Here is a 13,375-nt window from a genome sequence, read left to right as displayed (position 1 = left end):
CCCATCTGCAAAAAAATTGTTGCGATACGAGAACTTCCCAAGAGGTAACCCATCCGAGTACTACTCTTGCCCAAGCACACTTAACTGCAGAGTTCTGATGGGATCCAGTGCATTAGTGCTGGTATGTTGCCACTTGTTTAATTTTGCGCTTCAAATACATACAGTCCTTCTCTTTTATTCCACCTCCCGTCATTTGTTTCCTTGTGCGTGCACACTGCACCTCCCGTACTCGTTCTAATATCAAGTAAAATGTCGCGGCGCCGTGACTCACATTTGCGAATAAACCTGTGGACCATAAATCAAGTCGCGCGTAACGTCGAAAGAATCATCTGCAAAAAGATGGGTGCAACACGAGGACCTCCCAAGAAAATGGGTGAAATATAAGGACTTCGCAGGAGGTCACCCATCCGAGTACTTTTCTCGCCCAAGCACACTTCACTGCGAAGTTCTGATGGGATCCGGTGCATTAGTGCTGGTATGATCGCACCCATTTAATTCCACGCTGCAAATACATAAACTCCTTCTCCTTTCTTCCCCCTCCCGTCATTTGTTTCCTTGTGCGTGAGCACTGCACCTCCTGTGCTCGTTCTAATATCAAGTAAAATGCTACGGTGCCGTGACTCACATTTGTGAATAAACCTGAGGACAATAATTCAAGTCGCGCGTATCGTCGAAAGAATCATCTGCAAAAAAATGGGTGCAACACGAGGACTTCCTAAGAAAATTGGTGAAATATAAGGACTTCGCAGGAGGTCACCCATCCTAGTGCTACTCTCGCCCAAGCACCCTTAACTTGCGGAGTTCTGATAGAATCCGTTGCATTGGTGCTGGTATGATCGCTCATGTTTCATTATGCGCTGCAAATACATACACTTTTTCTCCCTCCATCCCCCCTTCTGTCATTTGTTTCCTTGTGCGTACACTCTGCATCTCTCATTCTCGTTCTAATATCGATTAAAATGCCCCTTCTTCTTGACTCACAATTGCGTATAAACCAGCGGACCCCAGTTCCAGTCGCGCGTAACGTCGAACGACCCGTCTGAAAAAAAATTGGTGCGACACGAAGACTTCCCAGGAGGTCACCCATCCAAGTACTAATCTCGCCCAAGCACAGTTCACTGCGAAGTTCTGATGGGATCCGGTGCATTAGTGCTGGTATGATCGCACCTGTTTAATTTCGCACTGCAAATACATAAACTCATTCCCCTTTCTTCCCCCTCCCGTCATTTGTTTCCTTTTGCGTGCGCACTGCACCTCCCGTTCTCGTTCTACTATCAAGTAAAATACCACGGCGCCGTGACTCACATTTGCGAATAAACCTGAGGACAATAATTCAAGTCGCGCGTAACGTCGAACGGCACATCTGAAAAAAAAAAAATGGGTACAACACGAGAACTTCCCAGGAGGTAACCCATCATTGTACTACTTTCTCCAAAGCACACTTAACTGCGGAGTTCTGATGAGATCCGGTGCATTTGTGCTGGTGTGACCGCACCTGTTTAATTTTGTGCTGAAAATACATACACTCCTTCTTCCCTCCCCCCCTCCCATCATTTGTTTCCTTGTGCGTTCACACTGCACCTCCCCTTCTCGTTCTAATATTGATTAAAATGCCCTTGATTCTTGACTCACATTTGCGTATAAACCAGCGGACCATAGTTCTAGTCACGCGTAACGTCGAACGACCCATCTGAAAAAAAATTGTTGCGATACGAGGACTTCCCAAGAGTTCACCCATTCGAGTACTACTCTCGCCCAAGCACACTTAACTGCAGAGTTTTGATGGGATCCAGTGCATTAGTGCTGGTATGATGCCACTTGTTTAATTTTGCGCTTCAAATACATACACTCCTTCTCTTTTCTTCCTCCTCCCGTCATTTGTTTCCTTGTGCGTGCGCATTGCACCTCCCGTACTCGTTCTAATATCAAGTAAAATGCCACGACGCTGTGACTCACATTTGCGAATAAACCTGCGGACCATAAATCAAGTCGCGCGTAACGTCGAAAGATTCATCTGCAAAAAGATGGGTGCAACACGAGGACCTCCCAAGAAAATAGGTGAAATATAAGGACATCGCAGGAGGTCTCCCATCCGAGTACTTTTCTCGCCCAAGCACCCTTAACTGCGGAGTTCTGATAGAATCCGTTGCATTAGTGCTAGTATGATCCCTCATGTTTCATTCTGCACTGCAAATACATACACTCTTTCTCCTTCCATCCCCCCTTCCCGTCATTTGTTTCCTTGTGCGTGCACTCTGCATCTCTCCTTCTCGTTCTAATATCGATTAAAATGCCCCTGCTTCTTGACTCACATTTGCGTATAAACCAGTGGACCCTAGTTCCAGTCGCGCGTAACGTCGAACGACCCGTCTGAAAAAAAAATTAGTGCGACACGAGGAATTCCCAGGAGGTCACCCATCCGGGCACAACTCTCGCCCAAGCACACTTAACTGCAGAGTTCTGATGGGATCCGGTGCATTAGTGCTGGTATGATCACACCTGTTTAATTTTGCGCTACAAATACATAAACTCATTCGCCTTTCTTCCCCCTCCCGTCATTTGTTTCCTTGTACGTGCGCACTGCACCTCCCGTTCTCGTTCTAATATCAAGTAAAATGCCACGGCGCCGTGACTCACATTTGCGAATAAACCTGAGGACCATAATTCAAGTCGCGCGTAACGTCGAAAGAATCATCTGCAAAAAAATGGGTGCAACACGAGGACTTTACAAGAAAATGGGTGAAATATAAGGACTTCGCAGGAGGTAACCCATGCTAGTACTACTCTCGCCCAAGCACCCTTACCTACGGAGTTCTGATAGAATCCGTTGCATTAGTGCTGGTATGATCGCACCTGTTTCATTTCTTGCTGAAAATACATACACTCCTTCTCCTTCCTTCCCCCTCCCATCAATTGTTTCTTTGTGCGTTCACACTGCACCTCTCCTTCTCGTTCTAATATCGATTAAAATGCCCCTGCTTCTTGACTCACATTTGCGTATAAACCAGCAGACCCTAGTTCCAGTCGCGCGTAACGTCGAATGACCCGTCTGAAAAAAAATTGGTGCGACACGAGGATTTCCCAGGAGCTCATCAATCCGAGTACTACTCTCGCCAAAGCACACTTAACTGCGGAGTTCTGACGGGATCAGGTGCATTAGTGCTGGTATGATCGCACCCGTTTAATTCCGCGCTGCAAATACATAAATTCCTTCTCCTTTCTTCCCCCTCCCGTCATTTGTTTCCTTGTGCGTACGCACTGCACCTCCCGTGCTCCTTCTAATATAAAGTAAAATGCTACGGTGCCGGGACTTATATTTGCGAATAAACCTGAGGACCATAATTCAAGTCGCGCGTATCGTCGAAAGAATCATCTGAAAAAAATGGGTGGAACACGAGGACTTCCTAAGAAAATGGGTGAAATATAAGGACTTCGCATGAGGTCACCCATCCTAGTGCTACTCTCGCCCAAGCACCCTTAACTTGCGGAGTTCTGATAGAATCCGTTGCATTGGTGCTGGTATGATTGCTCATGTTTCATTCTGCGCTGCTAATACATACACTTTTTCTCCCTCCATCCCCCCTCCCGTCATTTGTTTCCTTGTGCGTGCACTCTGCATCTCTCCTTCTCGTTCTAATATCGATTAAAATGCCCCTGCTTCTTGACTCACATTTGCGTATAAACCAGTGGACCCTAGTTCCAGTCGCGCGTAACGTCGAACGACCCGTCTGAAAAAAAAAATTAGTGCGACACGAGGACTTCAAGGAGGTCACCCATTCGAGTACTAATCTCGCCCAAGCACACTTCACTACGGAGTTCTGATGGGATCCAGTGTATTAGTGCTGGTATGATCACACCTGTTTAATTTTGCGCTACAAATACATAAACTCATTCCCCTTTTTTCCTCCTCCCGTCATTTGTATCCTTGTGCATGCGCACTGCACCTCCCGTTCTCGTTCTAATATCAAGTAAAATACTACAGTGCCGTGACTCACATCTGCGAATAAACCTGAGGACCATAATTCAAATCGCGCGTAACGTCGAAAGAATCATCTGCAAAAAAATGGGTACAACATGAGGACTTCACAAGAAAATGGGTGAAATATAAGGACTTCGCAGGAGGTAACCCATGCTAGTACTACTCTCGCCCAAGCACCCTTACCTACAGAGTTCTGATAGAATCCGTTGCATTAGTGCTGGTATAATCGCACCTGTTTCATTTCGCGCTGCAAATACATACACTCCTTCTCCTATCTTCCCCCTCCCGTCATTTGTTTCCTTGTGCGTGCGCACTGCACCTCTCGTTCTCTTTCAAATATCAAGTAAAATGCCACGGCACCGTGACAAACATTTGCGAATAATTCTGCGGACTATAATTCAAGTCGCGCGTAACGTCGAACGGCACATCTGAAAAAAAGAAAATGGGTGCAACACGAGAACTTCCCAGGAGGTAACCCATCATTGTACTACTTTCGCCAAAGCACACTTAACTGCGGAGTTCTGATGGGATCCGGTGCATTTGTGCTGGTGTGACCACACTTGTTTAATTTCCATCTGAAAATAAATACACTCCTTCTTCCCTCCCCCCCTCCCATCATTTGTTTCCTTGTGCGTTCACACTGCACCTTTCCTTCTCGTTCTAATATCGATTAAAATGCCCATGATTCTTGACTCACATTTGCGTATAAACCAGCGGACCATAGTTCCAGTCGCGCGTAACGTCGAACGACCCATCTGAAACAAAATTTGTGCGACACGAGGACTTCCCAGGTGATCACCAATCCGAGTACTACTCTCGCCCAAGCACACTTAACTGCAGAGTTCTGATGGGATCCAGTGCATTAGTGCTGGTATGATTGCACCCGTTTAATTCCGCGCTGCAAATACATAAACTCCTTAACCTTTCTTACCCCTCCCGTCATTTGTTTCCTTGTGCGTGCGCACTGCACCTCCCGTGCTCGTTCTAATATCAATTAAAATGCTACGGTGCCGTAACTCACATTTGCGAATAAACCTGAGGGCCATAATTCAAGTCGCGCGTATCGTCGAAAGAATCATCTGTAAAAAAATGGGTGGAACACGAGGACTTCCTAAGAAAATGGGTGAAATATAAGGACTTCGCAGGAGGTAACCCATGCTAGTACTACTCTCGCCAAAGCACCCTTACCTACGGAGTTCTGATAGAATCCGTTGCATTAGTGCTGGTATGATCGCACCTGTTTCATTTCGTGCTGAAAATACATACACTCCTTCTCCTTCCCTCCCCCTCCCATCAATTGTTTCCTTGTGCGTTCACACTGCACCTCTTCTTCTCCTTCTAATATCGGTTAAAATGCCCCTGCTTCTTGACTCACATTTGCGTATAAACCAGCGGACCCTAGTTCCAGTCGCGCGTAACGTCGAACGACCCATCTGAAAAAAATTGGTGCGACACGAGGACTTCCCAGGAGGTCACCCATCCGAGTACTACTCTCGCCCAAGCACACTTAACTGCGTAGTTCTGATGGGATCCGGTGCATTAGTGCTGGTATGATCGCACCCATTTAATTTTGCGTTGCAAATACATAAATTCCTTCTCCTTTCTTCCCCCTCCCGTCATTTGTTTCCTTGTGGGTGCGCACTGCACCTCCCGTGCTCGTTCTAATATCAAGTAAAATGCTACGATGCCGTGACTCACATTTGCGAATAAACCTGAGGACCATAATTCAAGTCGCGTGTAACGTCGAAAGAATTATCTGCAAAAAAATGGGTGCAACACGAGGACTTCCTAAGAAAATAGGTGAAATATAAGGACTTCGCATGAGGTCACCCATCCTAGTGCTACTCTCGCCCAAGCACCCTTAACTTGCGGAGTTCTGATAGAATCCGTTGCATTGGTGCTGGTATGATTGCTCATGTTTCATTCTGCGCTGCAAATACATACACTCTTTCTCCCTCCATCCCATCTCCCATTATTTGTTTCCTTGTGCGTGCACTCTGCATCTCTCCTTCTTGTTCTAATATCAAGTAAAATGCCCTGGCATCATGACTCACCTTTGCGAATGAACCAGCGGTTTATAATTGCATTCGCGCGTAACGTCGAATGATCCATCTGAAAAAAAATGGGTGCAACACGAGGACTTCCCAGGAGGTCACCAATCCGAGTACTACTCCCGCCCAAGCACACTTAACTGCTAAGTTCTGATGGGATACGGTGCATTAGTGCTGGTATGATGGCACCTATTTAATTTCGCGCTGCAAATACGTACACTCCTTCTCCTTTCTTCCCCTTCCCGTCATTTGTTTCATTGTGCATGTGCACTGCACCTCTCGTTCTCGTATAAATATCAAGTAAAATGCCACGGCGCAGTGACTCACATTTTCGAATAAATCTGCGGAATATAATTAAAGTCGCGCGTAACGTCGAAGGGCACATCTGAAAAAAAAAATGAGTGCAACACGAGAACTTCCCAGGAGGTAACCCATCATTGTACTACTTTCGCTAGAGCACACTTAACTGCGGAGTTCTGATGGGATCCGGTGCATTTGTGCTGGTGTGACCGCACCTGTTTAATTTCGTGCTGAAAATACATACACTCCTTTTTCCCTCCCGCCCTCCCATCATTTGTTTCCTTTTGCGTTCACATTGCACTTCTCCTTCTCGTTCTAATATCGATTAAAATGCCCCTGATTCTTGACTCACATTTGCGTATAAACCAGCGGACCATAGTTCCAGTCGCCCGTAATGTCGAACGACCTATCTAAAAAAAAATTGTTGCGATACGAGGACTTCTCAAGAGGTCACCCATCCGAGTACTACTCTCGCCCAAGCACACTTAACTGCAGAGTTCTGATGGGATCCAGTACATTAGTGCCGGTATGATGCCACTTCTTTAATTTTGCGCTTCAAATACATACACTCGTAATCTTTTCTTCCTCCTCCCGTCATTTGTTTCCTTGTGCGTGCGCACTGCACCTCTCGTACTCGTTCTAATATCAAGTAAAATGCCACGGCGCCGTGACTCACATTTGCGAATAAATCTGCGGACCATAATTAAAGTCGCGCGTAACGTCGAACGGCACATCTGAAAAAAAGAAAATGGGTGCAACACGAGAACTTCCCAGGAGGTAACCCATCATTTTACTACTTACGCCAAAGCCCACTTAACTGCGAAGTTCTGATGGGATCCGGTGCATTTGTGCTGGTGTGACCTCACCTGTTTAATTTCGTGCTGAAAATACATACACTCCTTCTTCCCTCCCCTCTCCCATCATTTGTTTCCTTGTGCGTTCACACTGCACCTCTCCTTCTCGTTCTAATATCGATTAAAATGCCCCTGATTCTTGACTCACATTTGGGTCTAAACCAGCGGACCATAGTTCCAGTCGCGCGTAACGTTGAACGACCCATTTGAAAAAAATTGTTGAAATACAAGGACTTCCCAAGAGGTCACCCATCTGAGTACTACTCTCGCCCAAGCACACTTAACTGCAGAGTTCTGATGGGATCCAGTGCAGTAGTGCTGGTATGATGCCACTTGTTTAATTTTGCGCTTCAAATACATACACTCATTCTCTTTTCTTCCTCATCCCGTCATTTGTTTCCTTGTGCGTGCGCACTGCACCTCCCGTACTCGTTCTAATATTAAGTAAAATGCGACGGTGCCGTGACTCACATTTGCGAATAAATCTGCGGACCATAAATCAAGTCGCGCGTAACGTCGAAAGAATAATCTGCAAAAAGATGGGTGCAACACGAGGACCTCCCAAGAAAATGGGTGAAATATGAGGACTTCGCAGGAGGTCACCCATCCGAGTACTACACTCGCCCAAGAACACTTAACTGCGGAGTTCTGATGGGATCCGGAGCTTTAGTGCTGGTATGATCGCACCTGTTTAATTTCGCGCTGCAAATACATACACTCCTTCTCCTTTCTTCCCCCTCCCGTCATTTGTTTCCTTGTGCGTTCACACTTCACCTCTCATTCTCGTTCTAATATCGATTAAAATGCCCCTGCTTCTTGACTCACATTTGCGTATAAACCAGCGGTCCCTAGTTCCAGACGAGCGTAACGTCGAATGACACGTCTGAAAAAAAATTGGTGCGACACGAGGACTTCCCAGGAGGTCACCCATCCGAGTACTAATCTCCCCCAAGCACACTTCACTGCGGAGTTCTGATGGGATCCGGTACATTAGTGCTGGTATGATCGCACCTGTTTAATTTTGCGATGCAAATACATAAACTCATTCCCCTTTCTTCCCCCTCCCGTCATTTGTTTCCTTGTGCGTGCGCACTGCACCTCCCGTTCTCGTTATAATATCAAGTAAAATGCTAAAGCGCCGTGACTCACATTTGCGAATAAACCTGAGGACCATAATTCAAGTCGCGCGTAACGTCGAAAGAATCATCTGCAAAAAAATGGGTGCAACACGAGGACTTCACAAGAAAATGGGTGAAATATAAGGACTTCGCAGGAGGTAACCCTTGCAAGTACTACTTTCGCCCAAGCACCCTTACCTACGGAGTTCTGATAGAATCCGTTGCATTAGTGCTGGTATGATCGCACCTGTTTCATTTCATGCTGAAAATACATACACTCCTTCACCTTCCCTTTCCCTCCCATCAATTGTTTCCTTGTGCGTTCACTCTGCACCTCTCCTTCTCGTTCTAATATCGATTAAAATGCCCCTGATTCTTGACTCACATTTGCGAATAAACCTGAGGACCATAAATCAAGTCGCGCGTAACGTCGAAAGAATCATCTGCAGAAAGATGGGTGCAACACGAGGACCTCCCAAGAAGATGGGTGAAATATAAGGACTTCGCAGGAGGTCACCCATCCGAGTACTTTTCTCACCCAAACACCCTTAACTGCGGAGTTCTGATAGAATCCGTTGCATTAGTGCTGGTATGATCCCTCATGTTTCATTCTGCACTGCAAATACATACACTCTTTCTCCTTCCATCCCCCCTCCCGTCATTTGTTTCCTTGTGCGTGCACTCTGCATCTCTCTTTCTCGTTCTAATATCAAGTAATATGCCCCGGCACCGTGACTCACCTTTGCAAATGAACCAGCGGTTTATAATTCCATTAGCGCGTAATGTCGAACAACCCATCCGAAAAAAAATAGGTGCAACACGAGGGCTTCCCAAGTGGTCACTCATCCGAGTTCTACTCTCGCCCAAGCACACTTAACTACGGGGTTCTGATGGGATCCGGAGCTTTAGTGCTGGTATGATCACACCTGTTTAATTTCGCGCTGCAAATACATACACTCCTTCTCCTTTCTTCCCCCTCCCGTCATTTGTTTCCTTGTGCGTTCACACTTCACCTCTCATTCTCGTTCTAATATCGATAAAAATGCCCCTGCTTCTTGACTCATATTTGTGTATAAACCAGCGGACCCTAGTTCCAGTCGCGCGTAACGTTGAACGACCCGTCTGAAAAAAAATTGGTGCGACACGAGGACTTCCCAGGAGGTCACCCATCCGAGTACTAATCTCGCCTAAGCACACTTCACTACGGAGTTCTGATGGGATCCGGTGCATTAGTGCTGGTATGATCGCAACTGTTTAATTTTGCGCTACAAATACATAAACTCATTCCCCTTTCTTCCCCCTCCCGTCATTTGTTTTTTTGTGCGTGCGCACTGCACCTCTCGTTCTCGTTCAAATATCAAGTAAAATGCCACGGCGCCGTGACTCACATTTGTGAATAAATCTGCGGACCATAATTAAAGTCGCGCGTAACGTCGAACGGCACATCTGTTTAATTTCGCACTGCAAATACATAAACTCATTCCCCTTTCTTCCCCCTCCCGTCATTTGTTTCCTTGTGCGTGCGCACTGCACCTCCCGTTCTCGTTCTAATATCAAGTAAAATGCTACAGCGCCGTGAATCACATTTGCGAATAAACCTGAGGACCATAATTCAAGTCGCGCGTAATGTCGAAAGAATCATCTGCAAAAAAGTGGGTGCAACACGAGGACTTCACAAGAAAATAGGTGAAATATAAGGACTTCGCAGGAGGTAACCCATGCTAGTAGTACTCTCGCCCAAGCACCCTTACCTACGGAGTTCTGATAGAATCCGTTGAATTAGTGCTGGTATGATCGCACCTGTTTCATTTCGTGCTGAAAATACATACACTCCTTCTCCTTCCCTCCCCCTCCCATAAATTGTTTCCTTTTGCGTTCACACTGCACCTCTCCTTCTCGTTCTAATATCGATTAAAATGCCCCTGCTTCTTGACTCACATTTGCGTATAAACCAGCGGACCCTAGTTCCAGTCGCGCGTAACGTCGAACGACCCGTCTGAAAAAAAATTGGTGCGACACGAGGACTTCCCAGGAGGTCACCCATCCTAGTACTACTCTCGCCCAAGCACACTTAACTGCGGAGGTGCTTGTGCGAGAGTGCGATCATGCACCGGATCCCATTAGAACTCCGCAGTTAAGTGTGCTGGGCGAGAGTAGTACTCGGATGGGTGACCTCTTGGGAAGTCCTCGTGTCGTACTAATTTTTTTTTTCAGATGGGTCGTTCGACGTTACGCGCGACTACATCTAGGGTCCACTGGTTTATACGCAAATGTGATTTAAGAAGCAGGGGCATTTTAATCGATATTAGAACTTGAAAGAGAGATGCAGAGTGCACGCACAAGGAAATAAATGACGGGAGGGGGGATGGATGGAGAAAAAGTGTATGTATTTGCAGCGCAGATTGAAACATGAGCAATCATACCAGCACCAATGCAACGGATTCTATCAGAACTCCGCAAGTTAAGGGTGCTTAGGCGAGAGTAGCACTAGGATAGGTGACTTCCTGCGAAGTCCTTATATTTCACCCATTTTCTTAGGAAGTCCTCGTGTTGCACCCATTTTTTTGCAGATGATTCTTTCGACGATACGCGCGACTTGAATTGTGGTCCTAAGGTTTATTCGCAAATATGAGTCACGGCACTGTAGCATTTTACTTGATATTAGAACGAGCACGGGAGGTGCAGTGCGCACGCACAAGGAAACAAATGACGGGAGGGGGAAGAAAGGAGAAGGAGTTTATGTATTTGCAGCGCAGAATTAAACGAGTGCGATCATATCAGCACTAATGCACCGGATTCCATCAGAACTCCGTAGTTAAGTGTGCTTGGGCAAGAGTAGTACTCGGATGGGTGACCTCTTGGGAAGTCCTCGTGTCGCACCAATTTTTTTTCAGACGGGTCGTTCGATGTTACGCGCGACTGGAACTAGGGTCCACTGGTTTATACGCAAATGTGAGTCAAAAAGCACGGGCATTTTAATCGATATTAGAACGAGAAGGAGCGGTGCAGTGTGAACGAACAAGGAAACAATTGGTGGGAGGGGGAGGGAAGGAGAAGGAGAAGGAGTGTATGTATTTTCAGCACGAAATGAAACAAGTGCGATCATACCAGCACTAATGCAACGGATTCTATCAGAACTCCGTAGGTAAGGGAGCTTGGGCGAGAGTAGTACTAGCATGGGTTACCACCTGCGAAGTCCTTATATTTCACCCATTTTCTTGTGAAGTCCTTGTGTCGCACCAATTTTTTTTCAGACGGGTCGTTCGACGTTACGCGCGTCTGGAACTAGGGTCCGCTGGTTTATACGCAAATGTGAGTCAAGAAGCAGGGGCATTTTAATCGATATTAGAACGAGAACGAGAGGTGAAGTGTGAACGCACAAGGAAACAAATGACGGGAGGGGGAAGAAAGGAGAAGGAGTGTATGTAATTGCAGCACAAAATTAAACAGGTGCGATCATACCAGCACTAAAGCTCCGGATCCCATCAGAACTCCACAATTAAGCGTGCTTGGGCGAGAGTAGTACTCGGATGGGTGACCACCTGGGAAGCCCTCGTGTTGCACCTATATTTTTTCGGATGGGTTGTTTGATGTTACGCGCGAATGGAATTATAAACCGCTGGTTCATTTGCAAAGGTGAGTCACGATGCCGGGGCATATTACTTGGTATTAGAACGAGAAAGAGAGATGCAGAGTGCACGCACAAGGAAACAAATGACGGGAGGGGGGATGGAAGGAGACAGAGTGAATGTATTTGCAGTGCAGAATGAAACATGAGGGATCATACCAGCACTAATGCAACGGATTCTATCAGAACTCCGCAGTTAAGGGTGCTTGGGCGAGAAAAGTACTCGGATGGGTGACCTCCTGCGAAGTCTTTATATTTCACCCATTTTCTTGGGAGGTCCTCGTGTTGCACCCATCTTTTTGCAGATGATTCTTTTGACGTTACACGCGACTTGATTTATGGTCCGCAGGTTTATTCGCAAATGTGAGTCACGGCGCCGTGGCATTTTACTTGATATTAGAACGAGTACGGGAGGTGCAATGCGCACGCACAAGGAAACAAATGACGGGATGAGGAAGAAAAGAGAAGGAGTGTATGTAGTTGAAGTGCAAAATTAAACAAGTGGCATCATACCAGCACTAATGCACTGGATCCCATCAGAACTCCGCAGTTAAGTGTGCTTGGGCGAGAGTAGTACTCGGATTGGTCGCCACTTGTGAAGTCCTCGTGTTGCACCCATTTTTTTGCAGATGATTCTTTCGACGTTACGCGCAACTTGAATTATGGTCCTCAGGTTTATTCGCAAATGTGAGTCACGGCGCTATAGCATTTTACTTGATATTAGAACGAGAACGGGAGGTGTAGTGCGCACGCACAAGGAAACAAATGACGGGAGGGGGAAAAAAGGGGAATGAGTTTATGTATTTGCAGCACAAAATTAAAGAGGTGCGATCATACCAGCACTAATGCACCGGATCCCATCAGAACTCCGCAGTGAAGTGTGATTGGGCGAGATTAGTACTCGGATGGGTGACCTCCTGGGAAGTCCTCGTGTCGCACCAATTTTTTTTCAGACGGGTCGCTCGACGTTACCCGCGTCTGGAACTAGGGTCTGCTGGTTTATACGCAAATGTGAGTCAAGAAGCAGGGGCATTTTAATCGATATTAGAACGAGAATGAGAGGTGAAGTGTGAACGCACAAGGAAACAAATGACGGGAGGGGGAAGAAAGGAGAAGGAGTGTATGTATTTGCAGCGCGAAATTAAACAGGTGCGATCATACCAGCACTAAAGCTCCGGATCCCATCAGAACTCCTTAGTTAAGTGTGCTTGGGCGAGGGTAGTACTCGGATGGGTGACCCCTTGGGAAGCCCACGTGTTGCACCTATTTTTTTTAGGATGGGTTGTTCGACGTTACGCGTGAATGGAATTATAAACCGCTGGTTCATTTGCAAAGGTGAGTCATGGTGCCGGGTCATATTACTTGATATTAGAATGAGAAAGAGAGATGCAGAGTGCACGCACAAGGAAACAAATGACGGGAGGGGGGATGGAAGGAGAAAGAGT

The 13,375-nt window shown here is 46.5% G+C and overlaps 4 non-coding genes and 19 pseudogenes across 4 annotated transcripts; 5 read left to right on the top strand and 18 right to left on the bottom strand.

The window, feature by feature from the left end:
* Window positions 1-16: 16 nt before the first annotated feature.
* LOC148248761 (5S ribosomal RNA) lies at window positions 17-134 on the bottom strand (annotated as a pseudogene).
* A 236-nt stretch (window positions 135-370) lies between these two features.
* On the bottom strand, window positions 371-489 carry LOC148248760 (5S ribosomal RNA; annotated as a pseudogene).
* A 561-nt stretch (window positions 490-1,050) lies between these two features.
* LOC148248759 (5S ribosomal RNA) lies at window positions 1,051-1,169 on the bottom strand (annotated as a pseudogene).
* A 209-nt stretch (window positions 1,170-1,378) lies between these two features.
* On the bottom strand, window positions 1,379-1,497 carry LOC148248758 (5S ribosomal RNA; annotated as a pseudogene).
* An 885-nt stretch (window positions 1,498-2,382) lies between these two features.
* On the bottom strand, window positions 2,383-2,501 carry LOC148248757 (5S ribosomal RNA; annotated as a pseudogene).
* Window positions 2,502-3,060: 559 nt separating this feature from the next.
* On the bottom strand, window positions 3,061-3,179 carry LOC148248756 (5S ribosomal RNA; annotated as a pseudogene).
* Window positions 3,180-3,741: 562 nt separating this feature from the next.
* On the bottom strand, window positions 3,742-3,859 carry LOC148248755 (5S ribosomal RNA; annotated as a pseudogene).
* Window positions 3,860-4,422: 563 nt separating this feature from the next.
* Window positions 4,423-4,541, bottom strand: LOC148248754 (5S ribosomal RNA; annotated as a pseudogene).
* Window positions 4,542-4,745: 204 nt separating this feature from the next.
* Window positions 4,746-4,864, bottom strand: LOC148248753 (5S ribosomal RNA; annotated as a pseudogene).
* A 558-nt stretch (window positions 4,865-5,422) lies between these two features.
* On the bottom strand, window positions 5,423-5,541 carry LOC148248752 (5S ribosomal RNA). The gene has a single exon (XR_015815241.1). It is a non-coding gene; the product is annotated as a 5S ribosomal RNA (ribosomal RNA).
* Window positions 5,542-6,102: 561 nt separating this feature from the next.
* On the bottom strand, window positions 6,103-6,221 carry LOC148248751 (5S ribosomal RNA; annotated as a pseudogene).
* Window positions 6,222-6,428: 207 nt separating this feature from the next.
* LOC148248750 (5S ribosomal RNA) lies at window positions 6,429-6,547 on the bottom strand (annotated as a pseudogene).
* Window positions 6,548-6,751: 204 nt separating this feature from the next.
* On the bottom strand, window positions 6,752-6,869 carry LOC148248749 (5S ribosomal RNA; annotated as a pseudogene).
* Window positions 6,870-7,400: 531 nt separating this feature from the next.
* Window positions 7,401-7,519, bottom strand: LOC148248748 (5S ribosomal RNA; annotated as a pseudogene).
* A 235-nt stretch (window positions 7,520-7,754) lies between these two features.
* LOC148248747 (5S ribosomal RNA) lies at window positions 7,755-7,873 on the bottom strand (annotated as a pseudogene).
* A 205-nt stretch (window positions 7,874-8,078) lies between these two features.
* On the bottom strand, window positions 8,079-8,197 carry LOC148248746 (5S ribosomal RNA; annotated as a pseudogene).
* Window positions 8,198-9,111: 914 nt separating this feature from the next.
* Window positions 9,112-9,230, bottom strand: LOC148248745 (5S ribosomal RNA; annotated as a pseudogene).
* Window positions 9,231-9,435: 205 nt separating this feature from the next.
* On the bottom strand, window positions 9,436-9,554 carry LOC148248744 (5S ribosomal RNA; annotated as a pseudogene).
* A 1,512-nt stretch (window positions 9,555-11,066) lies between these two features.
* On the top strand, window positions 11,067-11,185 carry LOC148248743 (5S ribosomal RNA; annotated as a pseudogene).
* A 565-nt stretch (window positions 11,186-11,750) lies between these two features.
* On the top strand, window positions 11,751-11,869 carry LOC148248742 (5S ribosomal RNA). The gene has a single exon (XR_015815184.1). It is a non-coding gene; the product is annotated as a 5S ribosomal RNA (ribosomal RNA).
* A 560-nt stretch (window positions 11,870-12,429) lies between these two features.
* Window positions 12,430-12,548, top strand: LOC148248741 (5S ribosomal RNA; annotated as a pseudogene).
* Window positions 12,549-12,753: 205 nt separating this feature from the next.
* LOC148248740 (5S ribosomal RNA) lies at window positions 12,754-12,872 on the top strand. Its single transcript, XR_015815314.1, has one exon. It is a non-coding gene; the product is annotated as a 5S ribosomal RNA (ribosomal RNA).
* A 205-nt stretch (window positions 12,873-13,077) lies between these two features.
* Window positions 13,078-13,196, top strand: LOC148248739 (5S ribosomal RNA). Its single transcript, XR_015816020.1, has one exon. It is a non-coding gene; the product is annotated as a 5S ribosomal RNA (ribosomal RNA).
* The last annotated feature ends 179 nt before the right edge of the window (window positions 13,197-13,375 follow it).

The sequence above is a fragment of the Carica papaya genome, chromosome 8, assembly GCF_054855325.1.
Source record: "Carica papaya isolate Zhongbai chromosome 8, ASM5485532v1, whole genome shotgun sequence".
Lineage (NCBI taxonomy): Eukaryota > Viridiplantae > Streptophyta > Magnoliopsida > Brassicales > Caricaceae > Carica > Carica papaya.
Note: the sequence above shows the minus strand (reverse complement) of the source record. Positions and strands in the feature narration are given on the sequence as shown.